The sequence below is a fragment of the Leptosomus discolor genome, chromosome 17, assembly GCF_034619465.1.
Source record: "Leptosomus discolor isolate bLepDis1 chromosome 17, bLepDis1.hap2, whole genome shotgun sequence".
NCBI lineage: Eukaryota > Metazoa > Chordata > Aves > Leptosomiformes > Leptosomidae > Leptosomus > Leptosomus discolor.
In genome coordinates, this window is record NC_141407.1 from 16,067,389 (window position 1) to 16,077,279 (window position 9,891).

The following is a 9,891-nucleotide window of genomic DNA, read 5'->3' on the forward strand; positions in this document are numbered from 1 at the left end:
CAGCACTCAGCACCTCTCCTTCCCACAGCCAGCAAGAGGGTAGCAGAGGGGCAATCATTCCTCATCAGGGTGAAACCAGCATCGCTCAGTAACGCGCTGCAACCACACATTCCCAGACATCCATGCAGCAACCAGAAAAACCCATTTCTTTAAACCCCTTTGCTCTAGGAAATCTGGAGGGAGGGGGATGTCACTGCAGTTCGAACGCTCATCTGCTCCTCGCTGGGTCCAGCACTGCCCCGTTCGTACCCAGCAGTGTTAAACGAGGGAATCCTGGCTTTAAGCTCATCTAGTTCCAGCAGCAAGCACCAGATACAACAAATCTTACAAATTCCCAAAGGCTCCTGGTGGGAAACAGGGTTTCTAAAGGCCATTTTTCAAGGAGGTTGGTACTCTGCACAGGTCACACATTGGGCGACCAAACCCAAGGGATCCAAGATCAGCTATTCCCTTTTGAAAACCTTGGCCATAAATAATACAGGTATCCTTGACTACAGGCCCTCCTGCACAGAGCTGTTTCAAATCCCATGGACAAACCCCATCCATCTTCACCTTGCCTCGGTTTCTGTGCTGGCGAGGAAGGGAGCTGGCGAGCAAACACTGCCTTTGGATTAATCCTATAAATAATGTTGATTAGAAAAGGATTTCCTTCTTTTGGAAATTAATCGTAAATCATCATTTCCTACAAGTGAAAGGTTTATCCCTCACCTCCCTGGCCCTGTTTTCATATGATGTGGGGAACGAGCATATTTTACAGAGGTTTCTGTGCCTTGAAGTGACCTTGTTAAATCTCACTGCCAGTTTCTTTCTGCATCATTGGGCCATAACAAAATTTCCATCAGCTCCTGTGTGTATTTGGAAGGCAATGTCTTCCACTGGTACATGTACAAGGGACTCAGTCTGACTGGGACAAAAGATGCCATTTAAAGGTTTAAATGATTTTTTTTATAGTGGGAGGAAGCTGTGACTCCAGCCTGATTCTCGGGCATCCAGCTCCGAGCCTCCTCATTATGATTATCTTCCTTTGTCTGAAATAAATGTGGATAATTTGGGTAATCCAGATGTTCACAAAAACTGAATGCAAACAACCCAGCTACTGAAGATTGTGGACTGAACTAAACAGAACTAAGACAGTGTTTCCCCCAAGGTTTTCCATGAAATCTCAGACTCATCCTTGGAATAAGGGCAAGCTGGTTACAAGCTGGGGTTCAGGTGTTTTGGGTCATTTAGTAGAATTCCATGATTTTGCAAGGATCTGGTAACTTGAATCCACTGTCTTGCGTTCTGCACTCCTACAAATCTCTTCCCCATTTTAGCCCTTTCTCAACTAATTTTTATCCCACAAAAGGCACTGACAGAAGGGACTCGATGGTCCCTGAGAGTTGGGTGCCTGCACATAAACCGTGCCTGAGCCCCCTCTCCTCCCATCACTGGTTCGATATGGAAAAAATTCAACTGCTCAAGGTGGCAGAGGCGCTCTGCACTGACAGGGAATCCTGGGACTGCATGTTTTCTTTGAATTCGCCCTCTCTCTCTCTCCACAATCTTGTCTTGGATGTCACTGCCAGCTATCCAGGGCAAGCCCTTGGCCTCTGTTTATTTTGTAAAATGTCATCTGCATGTTTGAATCTACAGAAGTGGGACATAATAATGATAATATCTCCTTACTTGTTCTCTGTTTGGGCTCGACACAGGGGACAAAGCCAGTTAATGGAATGCTTGAGAAACACCATCTTTGCATTCAAAGGTGATCCGATTTCTTTTCCTTGCCTCCATTCCTGCGATAAAGAAGAGCTTTCTCTCCTGTTCCTAACTGCTTCGGCATCAACAAAGACTTCAGGTGGAGCGAAAGCTGTAGGAAGAAAACCAACACTGAAGGGGGAGAGAGCTCCTTTCAGTGAAATGGCCACTGAAACGAGCAGAGCAGAGTGATGTGCAAGGCTGTTTCTCAGAAGAGCAGGCTCGATCTGCCTCTGGGGAAATCTGCAAGGTACCGCTGGCCTCACAAGAGTGACTCTGATTTATTCATATTTATTTCAGACTGTCTGTGAAGTGCCAGGAGACTTTGAAAGACATTTTTAACTAAATCAAATGTTTTTACTGTGTAGGAGACTGCTGGCCACGCAGGGAAGATGAGGCACCTGCATGGGAGTGAAAACAACAGAGAAAAAGCAAGTTTAGCAACGACATTCCAAAGCAGTAGGTACGGTTAAGGAGCCCAGGCTTTTCCCAGGATACTTTCCTTCTCGGAAGCTGGCTGTGAAGTGGATGGGTTTCCAATCGTACAATACTTCTGTAGTCTTATTATTTCCTGGAGCATCCTCATGGCAATGGGCAGACTCTGGGGACAAAGGCAGTGTTGTGGCTTTACAACAACTACAGCATCCACAGCGAGAAGGCAGCTTTCCACTGGCGACGAGCAATGCAACGACAGGAGGTGCTCCAAAGCTGCATCACCCGCGTGATTCCTTTCCAGACTAGCTTCCATCACGAACTGCACACAGTGAGCTGACAAAACTGGCGGCCCCTTGCCTGGCAACCTGGGCACAGGTACTCGGGGCCACCGCAGGCTCTTGTCCCCTTGCCAGGGCCCTGACGTAGGGCGGCCCCGACTGTTCCAGCCACGTGGAGATGCTCAATGGGGCATGGAGCAGATAATATATACGCTTCACAGCGGGGTGGTACGGCTAATGCAACATCTCTCCCTCCTCTCTGAGAGCTGATTAAGACTTGAATCCAAGCGCAAGAACCCTAATGCATTAACCTATCGTGTTGCCTTGAAATTCTCACGCATTACTGAGCTGGGAGTTAAGGGAGCTCAGCACCTTGCGGATTCAGCTCCATAACAAAGTTCTGGGGAGCATCCAGTTGTACTTACCGCTGGACAGGCTGTGCTGATGAAGAACAGGGGGGATTCTCTCACCACCTTTGTCTCCTGGCTGGTTCTCACCTCTCTCCTCCACAGCTGTGTAACACAGTGATCATCTTTTTCTCCAACCATTGACTCATGGTGACAACAAAATGCACTAATCCAGACATTGCTTCTTCTCTGGTTTTCTGCTCCTCCTGTTCCTCACTGGGAATAGCCTGGGAATTTCTGAATAAGGTTCATTATTAATAAAGCAACAAGAGGTTTTGTGGTTCTGACTCTGCTAAAACAAAGCAACAAAGTGAGTCAAGCATTGAAAATGGAAACGAAGCAAAGTAGCAAGTCATGGCCTCATTAAGACTTCCAGCTCTACAACTATTGAAGACCTCATGTTACAAATCAGATGAGCCTCTACATGTTATTTGTAAATGCTGGACTCCATTGTAAAGAGCCCATAAAGAGCAAGGAGGAAGCTTTTGCTTCTCTTGAGATCCAACAAGATGGATTTTTAAATTAGAGAACAAAAGCATGTCTCTCCAGACAAGTTTGTTCTCCAAGGATAGCTTTGGTTTCATGGCTCAGCTTTGTAGATCTAAAGTAGGCTCTTGTCCTTCCTCACCAGAGGGCAAATGCTGCACAATTTATTCACTAAAGAATACTGATTGACAAATCCCTTCCCTTTTCTCTCCATAATCAGCACCAGCTACAGATCACATCTCCCCAACCAGCACAAACCTGTCTGAGGGTGCTGCATTCTACAGGCAAAGCAGTGCTTAACGAGAGCCGCAGTGTAATTAGCCAGATGAGGTGGTTGAATAAGTTACAACCTCTTCTGAGCTCCTGGCCTGATGTATTAATGTGAAATGTAATAAATCCACTGAACACTCCGGGCTATGAATGTCAGGGGCTGAGTGGTGCAGGTACCACCTGTCCAGCTGGAGAGTGGGAGCTGGGAGCTTCTTCAGCCAACCCCTGGTTGCCTCGGTGGAGCTCAGGAGGTGCCACCCTGATTTGGAGCCCTTGATCCCAGTGCACAGGCATTATCTAGAACAGCACCCATGCCGCCAAGCATTACCGCGCTGAGCAGAGGTCATTCTAGCCAGGCATAGAGAGCAGAGCAGAGCGATTCAAGCCTTCTCATGTTCACTTCAAGTGCTCTCACCAAGGCTGCTGGGAGGGCAAGGATGAGATTTGTCAGAGGTAGACCCTGCTCCAAGCTCTGTCTTGATAACTTCAGGCTTTGGTTTCATACCCTCGTCAGTGTGAATGTGATCCGTGTCCTCTTTGCAAAAATCAGCATTAAAAAATGCAGTCGGTGCTGAAAACTTGGTCATAAATATTGTGCTTGGCACCAATCTTTGGCCATAAATATTTCCTTGGTTAACCAATAGGAAATGATAGCTCTTAAATCTCAATTATAGTTGAGTAGTAACTGGCTCACACTCATTGGCACTGGGGTCCTGCCTTGCTTGTGCAGGAAATAAGGGCAGCTTTCCCACAGCTTCTGAAGCAACCCTGAAATGCTGATTTCTGGTGATTTCCAGAATTCAAGCACAACTTTTCCTTCTTCAGTTTGGAAGAGCTAGGATGAAAATATAATATATATACTACCTTAATCTCTGTCCAAAATCATCGTGCAGTAGATGTTGTGGTGTCAGTTCTGTTCCAGCTTCTTATTTTTCCATCAGTCTCCTCATTACTGGCTGGATTCATTCCTATATAGTTGACAGTCTCAGGATGTGAATCTTCAGAGGTATTGTCCAAACGAGAGGAAAGATTTATTTTTTTTTTTAGGAAATCTATGGAATTGAGAGTTGTTGAGAACTACCACTCTGTCTGGTAGACTGGCGATAATCAAGCCAGTTAAGATGCCCTTTGGCACCTACTATAAAGTCTGCATTCAAAGTTTAAAAATAACAAAATAGGGATTCAGAGCTTCATCTTTTTACGGCTGCTAGGCATGCTGTGGCCACGCTCACTACACTGGTACCTGATCTGGGTGCTGCATCTCTCCAATGTGCACCTTGGGAGGTGGAGAAGGGGCAGTTGAAGAGCTCCAGAAAAAGATACTATAAGTCTGAATTAGGGCCAAAGATCCTTTCCCCTTCACATCTCTTTTTCAGAAGCAGATAGGAAAGTCTTTCCACAACCAGGAAGGCAGCACCTGATTTGTCTGTGTCCATCTCCCACGTTACTGGTACCTTCAGGCTCACGTATTCTTCCTGCTCATTAAGACACATGCTTCTATTATTTTCCTGCTGACTGGCCTACACAAAAAGAAACATCAGCCATCTGTTACTCCCACGGTTTTCTGGATCACAAGGGTTTTGTTGATTAAGGAGGAAGTTTTTTTTCAAAAAGGCACCCGTTTCCCACTGATTTCCAAAAACTATGCTATCTTTCTCTAAAATTGCAGCTTCCTTGCCTGCTTTCAAAGCAGAAGTCCTGCATATTAATAACATACCAGCCTTTGCTCAGGTCCAGATTCATGAGCAGCGGGTGTATTTGCACAGCAGTTGTTTACACCACTACGTACTGCTCAGTATGAATGAGTAGAGGAACACAAACACTTGATTTCAAGTGCCTGAATCTTGACCATGCCCATCCACGTATTGTCAGAAAACCACAGCAGTCCCATGCTATTTAAGAACTCAGTTATTTTGGGCACTTTTCTGCAAAAATATTTTGTCATGATGTCTTTAGGCCTCATCCTGGCACTCTAAAGATCCAAAAGCGCAAGGATATTTATACCTGTGCTGCTGCTTATTTTGCCAACGAAGATGATTGGGCTGGCACGAGTACAAGAAGTCCCCTCCCATCATGACGACTGTAAAGCTTGGAATTAGCGTGAAGATACTTTGACATGTTTTATTCCTGTTTCAATTCTTCTTCATTTGGCATAGACTGATGTCCCATATGGCCTATTGTTGGACCCTGCACCAGCTGAAGGGAAAGCATCTTTGATTGACACGTGAAAATACCAAGTTGTGCCTTTGGGCTGGCTCAGTCTGAAAATGCTTTTGGCAAATAGAAATAGTCATGTCATTTTTATTTCACTGTTCAACAGGAAGACGACATTTTCTACACTGAGCAATATACATAAAAGTTTATTCTCTAAGGGGATAAAATATTCCTCTTTTGATCTCCTGTAGCATATTTCCAACTGGAAACGGGTTTCAGATCAGACATTCAGCTCTGAATGGAACTTGGGGGAATAGAAATCCATTCCCAGCTCTGGCCTCCAGTTTAAGAATCAAATGGCTCCTTCCTTTACAGAATAAAACTCTTGGTCTGAATAATCTCCTGCTTCCATGGGTTTGAAACCCTTGAGTGGGATACCCACACCCAAGGTACACAAGATCTACCACCTCCTATCATCTGTGAGGGTAGAAATTCAACCAAACTCTTTAGAATGAGCTGGGGGAGGAAATCTAGAGGAATGGACACTGGCACATTTTTTTTTTGTATGCCACCTCCAAAACCACAATGTCCTCTCTACTTACTCTCCCTGAAGTCCTCAGGACTACCCAGACTGTCAAGAGTAAAAGTTCATCCATTCTTTCAAATTTTGGCATTACGGATTCAGAGAGAAATGAAAAAGGACTCCCCAGACTATTTCACACAAAAATAGATATTGATAAATGAGCAGCAAATAACAAAACCCTCCTTCTTAGTAACTTGTGCTAACATTATTTTTCTTGTAATCCTGATGAAAGCCTTTCAGTGCAGTCAGAGAGGAGCTGACTAATTTGTGGGCTGCAGCAAGAAATAAAATTTCTGTAAAGGAAGAAAAGATGGGCATGGACAAGTTATCCCTGCTGCCTGTCCAGAAAGTACTCAGAATATTTCCAGTCCTCAAATATTCTCAATCATGATCTTGTTACTGGCAGGGGAACTAAATCAATCTCTCGGAAGAGAACATTCTAATCACAGATTGCGTCCATTTTGTGTGACAAAAATTTTGGTGGATGCAGAGCTGTTCCCATGTGGGAGCAGCTGAGTTTGATCTCATGGCTTAGGTACATGCAACATATAACACACACACAAACTCCTTGAGCAACGGATTTTTTAAATGGAAATCAGACAGACAGCTCCACACAGCACAGAGTGAAAAAATCAATCAACTATAATAGCAAATATAAAAGGCCGTGCTGCCAGGACCTAAGAGCCGTTTTGCTCTCTCTTTATTCAAACATCTCCAGCAGAAGAGGTTCCCGCAGTGGGTCCTTTCTGCCAGAAAGAGATTTCCCTTCTTTGTCCTTAACGAAGACTCAAATCATTGAGCTGAGATTCGCTTTGTGCAAGGAAAAAGTGCTGACCACTTAACACAGAAACAAGAGTCCACAAACATGAGTTACAGTCCAAAAAGCAGGAGTTTCTTATAAAAATCATAGGATTAAAACATATATATGAGGTTCTTTTCAACGCTTATTTACCTCATCCTACAGAGAGCGTGCATATCACTTCTTGACTAAGATTTTTTACAGCTGTAAGAAAAACCTGTTGCTCTTAGATGCTTTTTTAACTTCAGTGGCTGAGGCTGTTGATACCACAAGCCCTGCAATGTAACCCTGCAACCTGGCAGTCCCAGCTCTCAGCCCTTTACCCAGCGTCACTGCGCAGCCCTCTGCCAGTGCTGCTGCGCTGTTTTGGGGGAGAAGCAGGCTTAGACAGCCAGATCTCTGGCCACGCTTCATCATGGCTTGTTATACTCTGTAAAATGTTTTTTTTTCCTGGAACTGTGGAAAACTTTCTAGATTTGAAAACCCACATAACAGTAACATTTGTTGTTGCTGTGGTTTGCTATTTTTTTATTTTCTTCTCTCACGAGTAAAGGAGTTTTGGAATTCATCAAAGTGTTTTGTTGAGGGATATTTGCTTCAAAGGACTGCCTCTGTGAGCAGACCCAGCCATTGTTTGCTCCTTTATTCACAGAAGGCAAACACAAATGTATAAATTATGCAGGCAAAAAATCAATGAGGCTTCTGAGGGGGGATTCACTGGAACCGTTCTGAAGGCAGAGAGCAGCTCAGCTCCGCTACAGCCAGTGACTCACAAGTACCAATCACACCAGCCCTGCACTTTATTAAAAATCAAGTCAGGTCCCATGCAGAAGTGATGTTATTCTAAAATCGCAATCATTTCAGCAAGGTGTAAATTGCTAGGTTGCAAGGATTGACGTTGCCCGAGGCAAGCTATCAGTTCTGTGGAGGAGGGCAGGAGATCGTTTGTGGAAGAAACGGCACAAGAGCAGGCAAGGGGCTGACAGTCTGAAAATTTCCATCGGGATCCCAGCTGTAACAACCAAAGCTTCAGTCAAAGACAATCATTGCTAGGATACAAGAAAATCTGTCCAGAGCCATAGCAACAACTTATTACAAGCAATTCCCCAGACGTTCGAGGGGATGGTTCACTCTAGGTCAGCACCTCAACTTCTGGGTGTTTATCCAAGATATAAACATTTTTACCCAAATAATCTATCTGGCAGCCATGAAAATTGATTAAAAGGGAAAGCAGACACCTGCAAAAATGGTCCCTGCAAAGATCTGTGTCCAGGTAAGATCCAAGGAGGCCAGAAACGTTGGTCCTGATGCGGGAGCTCAGAGCCACACACCCCCTTTTTCTTTATGCACACCAAGTTGAGAAGCCCTGGTAAGGCTCTCGTTGCCCCTCAGGTGCCATTGCTGTCTTTGGTGGAGACTTTAGCCACATTTAGGGAAACAGTGCACCAAAAATTTAAAATTTATACCCCATCTCCAGTGAAGCCGTTGGGTGTTCAATGCGGCCAAGGCTGGAGGTGGCCCTTGGCTGACTAGGGGTATCTCTCACAGGGTAGACGGGTGTAGGACCTGACCCACCACATTCTCCTGCAGGACACTGCTGGACACAGTAAAGATTCCCATGCAGCTGGCAGGATCAGCAGCTCGTAAATGCCAAAGCCCTAGTGCAGTGAAAGCACATCAGAAGCAGAGCCAGAAGAAATCAATTGGAGAAAAAGACTTTTTCATAGGAAACTCCCCCTTTTACTAGATTGAGAGAGTCAGACAAGCCTCCCAATGCCCTTTTGACCTGCCTTTTCAAGTGCTGCCTCCTTTCTTTGTTTGCTGCAGCTGAAGTTCCCATCAGACCAGCACTGAGCAGCACCTGATAGAGCAGTGTCCTCACCATGGGACAATATCTGTGGGTCAAGGGGTTCAGCTGCCACTGAAAAGGTGTCTGCCCTCAACAAGGATGATCACTATGCCCAGGGCTAACCATGCCAGAGCGGCCTCGTGCTTTGGGCGTCCAGTTAAAAAGGATAAGTGTCAGGATTTGTGGCAATCCCGAGCTCTGCTGCCCCTTGTCTTGTGGTTCAGGGCGCAGCCACGTGTTGGGCTCAGACTGACTTAGGAAGATGCTGACTTCCACCAGGGCGGCTTAGAGATCCTTGTACCGCACCAGAACGCGACAATATGTGCCAGGACCTTTACCTGCCTCTGTATCCGAACAGTCAGCCCTGACCGAAGGTGAATGTGGGAGGAAATCAGGCACGTGGTGTTTTGAGTGAAAGCAAGGGAACTGCACACTTCTGAAGACCTTCATCCAAAGGCTTCAGGGCTGGAGCCACAGCAGCAAGCAGAGTTGAGAACTGGGACTGCGGGAACAGGAACAGGGCTTCAAACACTTGCCCAGAGCTGCTTGCCTCGGTTTATTTCATTTTTAAAAGGTTTACTTGCCAAGGAAGGCTTCATGCAGCTGGTGTGTTATCCACAGGACTCTCTCTAGCTCCTTTGGAAGCTCCCAGCCTGAGTTCTTTCAAAAACAGCTTTTAAAAGTAAAATTCAGTGATGCAAAGGATAGGTAAATTCAGGGACAAAGGTGACTACTGTAGAAATCAGCTTTAACTCAAGAGTCTGTGAAGGCTGAGAGACACAAAGAGATCTCACCCCTGCTGTGGGCAGCAGCAACACTGGCCCTTCAGAGCAAGATGCACGACCTGGCCTTGGGATAGTGGGAGCTTTTCCAGGTGTCTCCCACCTAGC